General features: G+C 40.6%; 1 pseudogene; it reads right to left on the bottom strand.

The window, feature by feature from the left end:
* Positions 215-4498, bottom strand: LOC110256762 (annotated as a pseudogene).

The raw sequence follows: 9864 nt of genomic DNA, 5'->3' as shown, positions 1-9864 counted from the left end.
GTGGGTTAATGATCTGGCGTTTTGCCCCTGAGCTTTGGTGTAGGTTGCAGATGCGGCTCGGATCCCGAGTTGCTGTGACTCTGGCGTAGGCTGGTGGCTACAGCTCCGATTAGAACCCTAGCCTGGGAACCTCCATGTGCCGAGGGAGTGGCCCAAAGAAATAGCAAAAAGAAAAAAAAAAAAAAAAAAAAGACTTTTTCCTTCGTAACACGAATACCTTTAATTTCTTTCTTCTCCTTCTCCTTCTTTTTAGCTGCTGCAAAAAGTTTTATTGTTTCCATTTCATCCAAGACTTGGGAGAGGTTAAAAGGGTGCCTTGTGGCTCTAAAGAGTGCCGTCTGGCAGAAGCCCAGGCACCAGAGGGGCTCTTCAAAGGCCACCGGGCTTCAGAGGCTCCTAGTCGTGCTTGAGGGTGAGCCTTTCAAAGAGGTACTTGCCCAACCCAGCCTGGGGACCAGACAGCCTGTGGAGGTTGGTCAGGTGGTTGCCCATCTTCTTGATGAGCTTCGCCTTCTCATCCAAGAAGTGGCTTTCCAGGAAGTCACAGAGTGGGGGTCTTCGAGGGCAGAACCTAAGGCATGCAGATCCAGAAGGGCCTGGTTCAGGTTCTCCTCCAAGAGAATGGCAGCTTCCATAGCATCCTGGGTTTTACCCCACTCATCTTGAGATGGCTTCTGCACATCCTGGAAGAGGGTGCAGTCACCATGCTGGTTTTGCATTTTCAAGAGACACGCTATACCCTCGTGCTTCTCCTTGGCCAATTCTTGGGGAAAGTGGCTTACCCCTCCAGAGCCACACTGTCCTGGTGAAATAGAAGCCCAGAGAGAGGTAGGTGTAGGAGCCCCACAGATGCATGTGGATCAGGCAGTTGATGCCAGGCCTCCACTTGGAATAATTCTGACAAATCTGGGAGTTCATGGTTGATTGGTAATAAGGTGTGAAGCTCAAAAACTGGTGTTGGCAGGTCCTGGAAACCAAGGATAGCTGAGTGACTGATTCCAAAGGTTGCAACTGGAAAAAAGTTTGGAGGGTAGTAGGAGGCTGGAGAGAGGGGTGTCCCCGTCCCCGGGGTCTGCTCCATCCTAACACTGCTGAAGCAAGAGACAGGTCCATGCGACCACCAAGCGCTCTGCCACCTTCAGTTTCTTTTTCTTGCTTGATTGTGCTGTACTTCCAGTACAATGTTCACTAAAAACATGTTTCTGATCTCAGGAGGAAAGCATTCTGCCTTTTACTATTAATTATGAGTCATCTGTGGATATTTGGTAGATGCCTTTCTAGTCTTTGTTTGATGAGGGCTTTTATCTCAAGGAGATGTTGGATTTTATTAAATGTGCTTTCTGTGTCTGTTGAGGTGATGACATGATTATTCTTTCTCGATTTGTTAATATGATGAATTACATTGATTAATTTATCAATGTTAAACCAATCTTGCCTTCTTGAGATAAACTCCACTCGATTATGATATCTTTTGCTTTTGATACATTGTCAGATTACCTAAAATATTGTTGAGAATTTTTGCGCTTATATCCACAAGGAATAGTTATAGGTACTATTGTTTCTTTAATATCTTTTCTGGGTTTTGGATCAGGGTATGCTGGCCTCAAAATGAACTCAGAAGGATTTCTTCCTTTTTAATTCCATGGAAGATTTTTTGTAGAATTGTATTTCTTTCTTAAATATTTTGTAAAATTACCATCGAAGCTACAAGGGAGTAGAATTTTTCTGTGTGTTTGTGAAAATACTTTTAATTACAAATTAAATTTCTTTAATTTAGGGTTATTTGGGCTATTTCTTCTTGCAGGAACCTTAGAAGTTTGTGTCTTTCAAAAACTTTGTCCATATCATCTAAGTTCTCAAATTAATTAATTTGAATAAAATTGTTCAAAACAAACAAAAAGTTATAGCTAATAAAACTAACAAAGAATATAAAACTAAAGCATTAGTCATTTCATAATGACAGAGGGGTCAATTCATCAAGAGGTTATAAATATCACTTAATAAGAGAAAATAAAAAGTATTCATACAAAAACTGATATAACTACACAGAGAAATATATAAATTCCAAGTTATGGTTAGAGAATTCAGGAGCCCTCTCTCAATAATTGATAGAGCAGGTAGACAAAAACTCAGTAAGAATATAAAATATTTGAACAACACTGTCACCTAACTTGATCTAATTGAAATTTATGGAACACCCCCTCCACCCCAAAATTAGCATAATATACATTATTTTCAAGTGTACACATAATGTTTATGAAAAAAAGTCAAATTTGGGGCCATGAAACAAGTCTCAAGAAATGTACCATGTTCCAAGCCATACAAATTTTATATTCTGCTCACAGCAGAATTAAATTTAAAATCATCAACAGAAAAATCTCTGGAAAACCCTCCAAACACATGCAAATCAAAATCACATTTCTGAGTAAGCCATGAGCCGAAGAGAATCAAATTAGACAATATTTTGCACTGAATGAAAATGAAAACATAACAAATCAAAATTTGTCGGGGGTCACTAGGGCACTTAGGGAGATCCATATGACACTAAAAATCGCTATCAGAAAACAAGATCTCAGATTTAAAATTGCAGCTCCTACATTAAAAGTATAGAAAGTGAAGAGCATGCTAAATTTCAAAGTGAGTGGAAAAAAGGGTAAATAAATGTCAGAGTGCAAATTAGCAAAACAAAGTAGAAAAACAATAGAAAAAATCAACAACATAAAAATGGTTTCTTTAAGATCAATAAAACAGATAGACAAGAGGCACGATTGATCAAAAAAAACCAGAAGTCACAAATTACCAAAATCAGAAGAAAAAAGGTGACATCACCTCAGAATCAAAATAATGACTATAACAACATTACAAAGATATTAATAATCCTTAGAATTGAAATTCTAACATTATTTGGAATTCAATAAAAATATCACTAGGAGTTTTTTTTTTTTAATTAGACAGAATTCTTATGGAAAAAGTAAATCAACAAAATAGGGAAAAAACTATGTGAAATAGTTAGCAGGGACTAACCTTATTAGAAGTTCAAACATATTATGATGCTTCAATAATTAAAATGGTATGATATTGGTGCATGAATTTATAGATCAATGCCACAGATTAGAATGTCTAGAGATAGCACTATGGGCCTATGAAAATCCACTAGATTATAGAACTGGCATTTCAATAGGTGAATAAAAAGATGGATTATTCAATATATGTTTTTGGACAAACAGGGAGGCATCTGAAAAATATAAAACTCTATCTATACCTCACAGTGTACCCTAAAATTCTAGGTAGATCAAAATTTCAATATCTTTTGTTAAAAATACCTGAAGAGATAATCCAACATATAAAGAACTTGGAAGTTACCACTCTTTTCCTCATACCAAGAAAAAAGCTGAGGGAGTTCCCAAAGTAGCACAGCGGAAATGAATCCAACTAGGAACCATGAGGTTGCGGGTTTGATCCCTGGCCTCGCTCAGTGGGTTAAGGATCAGGCATCACCATGAGTTTTGCTGCAGCCCTAAAAAGACAAAAGACAAAAAAAAAAAAAAAAAAAAATCCTGAAAACTGAAAATCATCATCTTAGATCCACCAGAAAATTGAGGTTACAGCACAAACCACCACCCTGAAAACTGGAGACATAGGAAGCTACAGAGAGTCATAGCTTACCTGGAGCAGGTCCACTCAGAAACCACCACTGGAATCAGCATCAGACAGGAATTCTTAAAGTGTAATTGACTAATTGCAGGAGTCTATGCAAGGACTACCTTGAGAGATACAAACTCCTGGAGGCTAAATTCCGTGATAGAGGGCTTACTGTTTCCTCATTCTTATCTCCGGGAGTCTTATCAGGATCTGAGGATGAAGATCAGAGAAAAGTCTTCTCATGCTTCCAGGGGAAGAAGGGGTGTTGATAAAAAAGTAACCGCTTTTGGAGTTCCATCATGGCTCAGGAGAAACGAATCTGATTAGTATCCATGAGGACACAGGTTGGATCCCTGGCCTCGCTCATTGGGTGAAGGATCTGGTGTTGCTGTGGCTGTGGTATAGGCCAGTGGCTATAGCTCCGACTGGACCCCTTGCCAGGGAACATCCATATGCCATGGATGCGGCCCTAAAAAAAAAAAAAGGTAACCATTTTGAAATATGCCCAGGGCATTCTTTTCTTAACAAAACCTGCCCTCAAAGGAAAGTATTATCAGCAGAGATTAACCAACTTGGGTTTTTCCAGAGCCTAACAACCTAGGGAAATACCCAACTTCAGTTCCCTCTAGCCTTTCACATGGGAGAAGGGAAATACCAACCCATGTATCCTCCGGCCGTCTTGACTCACTTAAATGGGACAAGAATCAGAGAGGCACTTGTGAAGGTCCTGGTCCAGGGGCACAGCCTCACTCGAAGACTAAAACTAATCACAGGAGTATCAGACACTTCGTGTCTTCTTCATGTCACATTACCAAAGACCTAATTAGGAGTTCCCATTGTGGCTCAGCAGCTTAAGAACCTGACATAGGGTCTGTGAAGATCGAGTTTGATTCCTGACCTTGCTCAGTAGGTTAAGGATCCAGCATTGCCACAAGCTGCTGTGGAGGTCACAGATGTAGCCCAAATCTGGCATTGCTATGGCTGTGGTGTAGGCCAGAAACTGCAGCTCCAATTCAACCCCTAACCTGGGATTTCCTTAGGCCTCAGGTGTGGCCACAAAAAGAAAAAAATTTTTTTAAATTTTATATTGGTGTGTATATATATATATATACACACACCAATTTATTTATTTATATACAAATTTATTGGTATATATATGTGTGTGTATATATATTATATATATACACCAATTTTCATATATATATATATATATACACACACACACACCAAAAAACCCCCTCTTAAATTCAACAGTAGGAAAATGAAAAACCTAGCTTAAAAAAGGCAAAAGATGGAGTTCCGTCATGTTGCAGTGGAAATGAATCCGACTAGGAACCATGAGGTCGCAGGTTCAATCCCTGGCCTTGCTCAGCTGGTTAAGGTTCCGGCATTGCCCTGAGCTGTGGTGTAGGTTGCAGATGTGGCTCGGATCCCGCGTTGCTGTGGCTTCGGTGTAGGCCACCAGCTGTAACTCTGATTTGACCTCTTGCCTGGGAACCTCCATATGCTGTGGGTACAATGCTAAAAAGCAAAAAAAAAAAAAAAAAAAAAAAAAAAAAAAAAAAAGCATAAGATGTGAACAGATACCTCAGTAAAGAAGATATACAGATAGCAAATAAGCCCAACATCATGTATCATGAGGGAATTAGAAATTAAGGCAACACTAATGCCACCACACACCTGTCGGGCTGGCTAAAATCCAGGACACTGACAACACTGTATGTGAAGCATGAGAACTCCCGTTTATTGCTGATGGGAATGCAAAATAGTAGAGCCACTTTGGGAAAGAGTTTGGTACCTTTTACAAAACTAAACACACTCTTAATTATGACCTATTAATCATGCTCCTTGATATTTAGAGAAACGAATTGAAAACTCATATCCACAAAAATCCTGCATACAAATATTTATAGCAGCTCTATTTGTAACTGCCCAAACTTGGAAACAGCCAAGATGTTCTTCAGTAGGTAAATGAATGAATAAGCTGTCACACATGCAAATGATGATACATGTGATGCATCCAAGTCCTAAAAATGGGGGGAGCCATCAAGCCATGAAGATTCATGGAGGACCCTTAAATGTACATTACTCAGTAAAATAAGCCACTCTGAAAAGGCTGCAGACTGTATGATTTCAATTCTATGACATTCTGGGAAAGGTAAAACTATAAAACAGTAAACAGATCAGTGGTTGTCAGAGGTTGGAGTTTAGCAGGAATGGAGGAATATTCAGAGCAAAGAGGAATTTGGGGCAGTGAAATTATTCTGTATGATGCCACAGGTGTATAAAATTTGTCCAAACCCACAGAATGTGCAATACCAAGAGTGAACCAGGAGTATTCCCCCTGCATTTTGTTTTTCTTTTTTCTGGCTGCACTTGCAGCATGTGGAGGTTCCCAGGCTAGGGGTCAAATTGGAACTGCAGCTGCCAGCCTACACCACAGCCACAGTAATGCCAGAGCTGAACTGCATTTACAACCTAACCTGCAGCTGCTGGATCCTTAACCCTGAGGCCAGGGATCAAACCTGCATCCTCAGGGACACTATGTTGGTTTCTTAACCCACTGAGAGACAGCAGAACTCCAGAGAGTATGTCTTTCTCTTTTTCTTTTTATAAAGGCTGCACCCACAGCATATGGAATTTCCCAAGCCAGGGGTTGAATCCCAAGCCAGAGCTAAAGCCGCTGGCCTACAACACAGCACAGCAACGTGGGATCCAAGCCATGTCTGTGACCTACACCACAGCTCAGCCCACGGCAACCCCGGATCTTTTTTTTTTTTTTTTACTTTTTTATGAGGTCTCTTTATTTTATTTTTTGAAAATTCTTTTATTTGATAATGATTTTTATTTTTTCCATTATAGCTGGTTTACAGTGTTCTGTCAATTTTCTACTGTACAGCAAGTTGACCCAGTCACACATACATGTATACATTCTTTTTTCTCACGTTATCATGCTTCCATCATAAGTGACTAGATATAATAGATTCAAACTATTGCCTTTGGAATGGATAAGCAATGAGGTCCTGCTGTATGGCATTGGGAACTATGTCTAGTCACTTAAACACCGGATCGTTAACCTGGTGAGTGAGGACAGGGATTGAACCTTCGTCCTCATGGATACTAGCCAAATTCGTTTCCACTGAGCCATGATGGGAACTCCAGAGAGTATTTCTCTTAAGTCATCAAGTCTTCTAAGTCAAGTTAACCAGCATCCCCTGCTTTCTACCTTACATTCTCTAGTCCCACCTAAGGGGCAAGACCACCACCCTCTTGTTTCTGTTGACCTGGTTTTAAAGGACATATCAGGTAGGTTTTTTTTTTTGGTAAGATTTTTATTTTTTCTATTATAGTTGATTTACAATGTTCTGTCAATTTGTGATGAACAGCTAAGTGACCCAGTCTCTCTCTCTCTCTCTCTCTCTCTCTCTCTCACACACACACACACACACACACACACACACACTTTTTCTCACATTATGCTCCATCGTGTTCCATCACAAGGGATTAGATATAGTTCCCTGTGCCATACAGCAGGACCTCATTGCTTATCCACTCCAAATGCAATAATTTGCATCTACTAGCCCCAAACTCCCAGTCCATCCCACTCCCTCCCCCTCAGCAGCCATTAGTCTGTTCTCTAAGTCCATGAGTTTGTTTCTTTTCTGTAGAAAGCTTCATTTATGTAGTTTAATATCAGAGTCCAGATATAAGCGATATCATATGCTATTTGTCTTTCTGAATTACTTCACTTAGTATAAGAGTCTAGTTCCTCCATGTTGCTGCAAGTGGCATTATTTTGTTCTTTTTTTATGGTTAAGTACTATTCCTTTGTGTATACACACCACATCTTCTTAATCCAGAACATTTAGGTTGTTGAAGTTCCCGTTGTGGTACAGCAGAAACAAATCCGACTAGGAACCATGAGGTTGTGGGCTCGATCCCTAGCCTCACTCCATGGGTTAAGGATCTGGCAATGCTGTGAGCTGTGATGTAGGTCGCAGACGCACCTCTGATCCCGCATTGCTGTGGCTCTGGCGTAGGCCGGCAGCTGCAGCTCCAATTAGACCCCTAGCCTGGGAACCTCCATATGCAACGGGTGTAGCCCTAAAAAGAAAAAAAAACAAACCAACCCAAAAAACGTTTATGTTGTTTCCATGTCTTGGCTATTGTGAATAGTGCTGCAATGAACATAGGGGTGCATGTATCTCTTTCAATGAAAGTTTTGTCCAGATATATGCCTAGGAGTAGGATTGCTGGGTCATAAGGTAGTTCTACATTTAGCTTTCTGAGTTACCTCCATACTGTTTTCCATAGTAGTTGTATGTCAGGTAGTTTTTAATTTGCCTGGCTGATCACTGTTTTACGTGATGCTGGACCTACCTTCTCATTAATGCTCTGAGTGGATCTGATCATACTTTTTTCTTTTTTACACTACCACAGGTATATTAAAAAAAAATTGAATAACTCTAAAATTTTTTACCTGGAACCACCTGTTTTGACCAATATACCATCAACTTTATAAAGTTAAAGCAATTATTTTTTAATGTTCTGATAGCAGTGGTTGTTTAATGCAAGTGCTGCTCATAATTTTCTCAAACAAGAGTTATAAGATATCAAACTAGAGATATCAAGGTCATTTGTAAAGGAAAATAAAATAGTATTTAATTGGCACCTATTGGTGAATCAGACTTCAGGGATAAATATTCTTGCAAACTTGAAAATCTGCTGGTACATCTCTACCAAGTGTCCGTGCGAAGTGTCTTTGTCTTTCTAATGAGGACCATGATGCTGGTTCCCTTCATTTGATTTATGAAGGCTGTCTTTTTTTGACTGAAGTTCGGTATGCTGCATTTGTTTGAGGAAATTCACTCATTTTACTCCACCTAAAGGTTACTGTTCCTTGGCTCACACACACTTCCTCTGTGTGCGGGATGTGGAGATCTGTTATTTTTTATGTGAAGCCGGAGATGGGTGCCTTCTCTGAATTACTGATTTGTGAGCACTTGGAACAGGTGTTGTTAATTCCAGGGCACCCTCTGGCTGCAGAGAGGGAAGCTGCCCAGTATTTCTTTGGGGTGAACAGGATGGCACGTTATCAGCAGGCTTCAGCCTACGTGTTGGCAGAGATTGTTCTCAATACCAAGGTCACTCTAAAAAGTAGAGCTCTTTCTGTTAAAAAAGGGTAGTGCCTTGAAACAAATTTATAGTCTCCAAGGAGATTGGCCATTCTCATCAGAGGGACCCCCATGGACATCTAAGCACTTGGTCGCCATGGAAACTTCTTCCTTCTGTCTCCAGTACTGACCCCTTGCTGACACGCAGAGACTCGAACTCTCATGTCCCGTTTCTCCCACTTGAGAGAGAGTCTTGTATCTAAGGGCTGATTCTTTTACCTACTCTAATGCAGCCTGGGGTCTGGAGCATTTGTCTGTGGCAGAGGATCTGGGTGACCACAATTGCCCATCAGCATGACCCAAGCTCGTCAGCATGGCATCTAATGCAGCCAGCTTTGTCCAACTCAGGGGCCAGGCAAGGCTTAGATGGGCAGATGGCTAAAGCCCAGACCGATGAGTCCTTCGCTCCTCATGTGTCGGCACCAAAAGCAAACAGCAAATTAATGAAAAAAGTACTTGCTGTTAGTCCATTAACAAATGAAAGGGTAGGTTTGGGGCCCATAGCTTCTACTTAAGTCCTAAGTTCCTTTGTCACCCATTAGGTGACAGCAGCAATGTGTATTTATCCATGATATTCATGCTTGGATGTATGTTAAAGAAAAAAAATCGTAACTAGCATCCAGAAATTCTTACCAAAAGGGGGGGGGGAAGGGGATAGAAAGAGAAAAAGAACTCTTTAGCCATGAAGCAGCCATTCTGAATAACTAAGGACCTCCAGAATGGGCTCATCCAGGAAGTCATGGAGCCTGGCTGTCCCCTCCAACCTAGGGCCAAGGAAATATATTTTTCCAGAAGCTGCAGCCCTCCTGGGAAGTGTGCTCACATCTAGGGCACAGTGAGGACACCAAGGGGCAGAGGGTAATCCCACAAGACCAGCCCGGACTGGATACCCAAGATGAGGCAGGATGGACCCCTCCTGGCAATTATGGCTCTTAATGGAGCACAGCTCAGAGCTGTTCCAGCAGTACTGTAGTCACAGAAAGTACAAACTGTCACCTGTCAAGTCAATCAAATTAAAAAAAAAATCTAATTTTAAAAAAGGAAAACT

This window comes from Sus scrofa, chromosome 14 (assembly GCF_000003025.6).
Source record: "Sus scrofa isolate TJ Tabasco breed Duroc chromosome 14, Sscrofa11.1, whole genome shotgun sequence".
Classification (NCBI taxonomy): domain Eukaryota; kingdom Metazoa; phylum Chordata; class Mammalia; order Artiodactyla; family Suidae; genus Sus; species Sus scrofa.
This window is presented reverse-complemented; position numbering and strand designations above follow the sequence as displayed.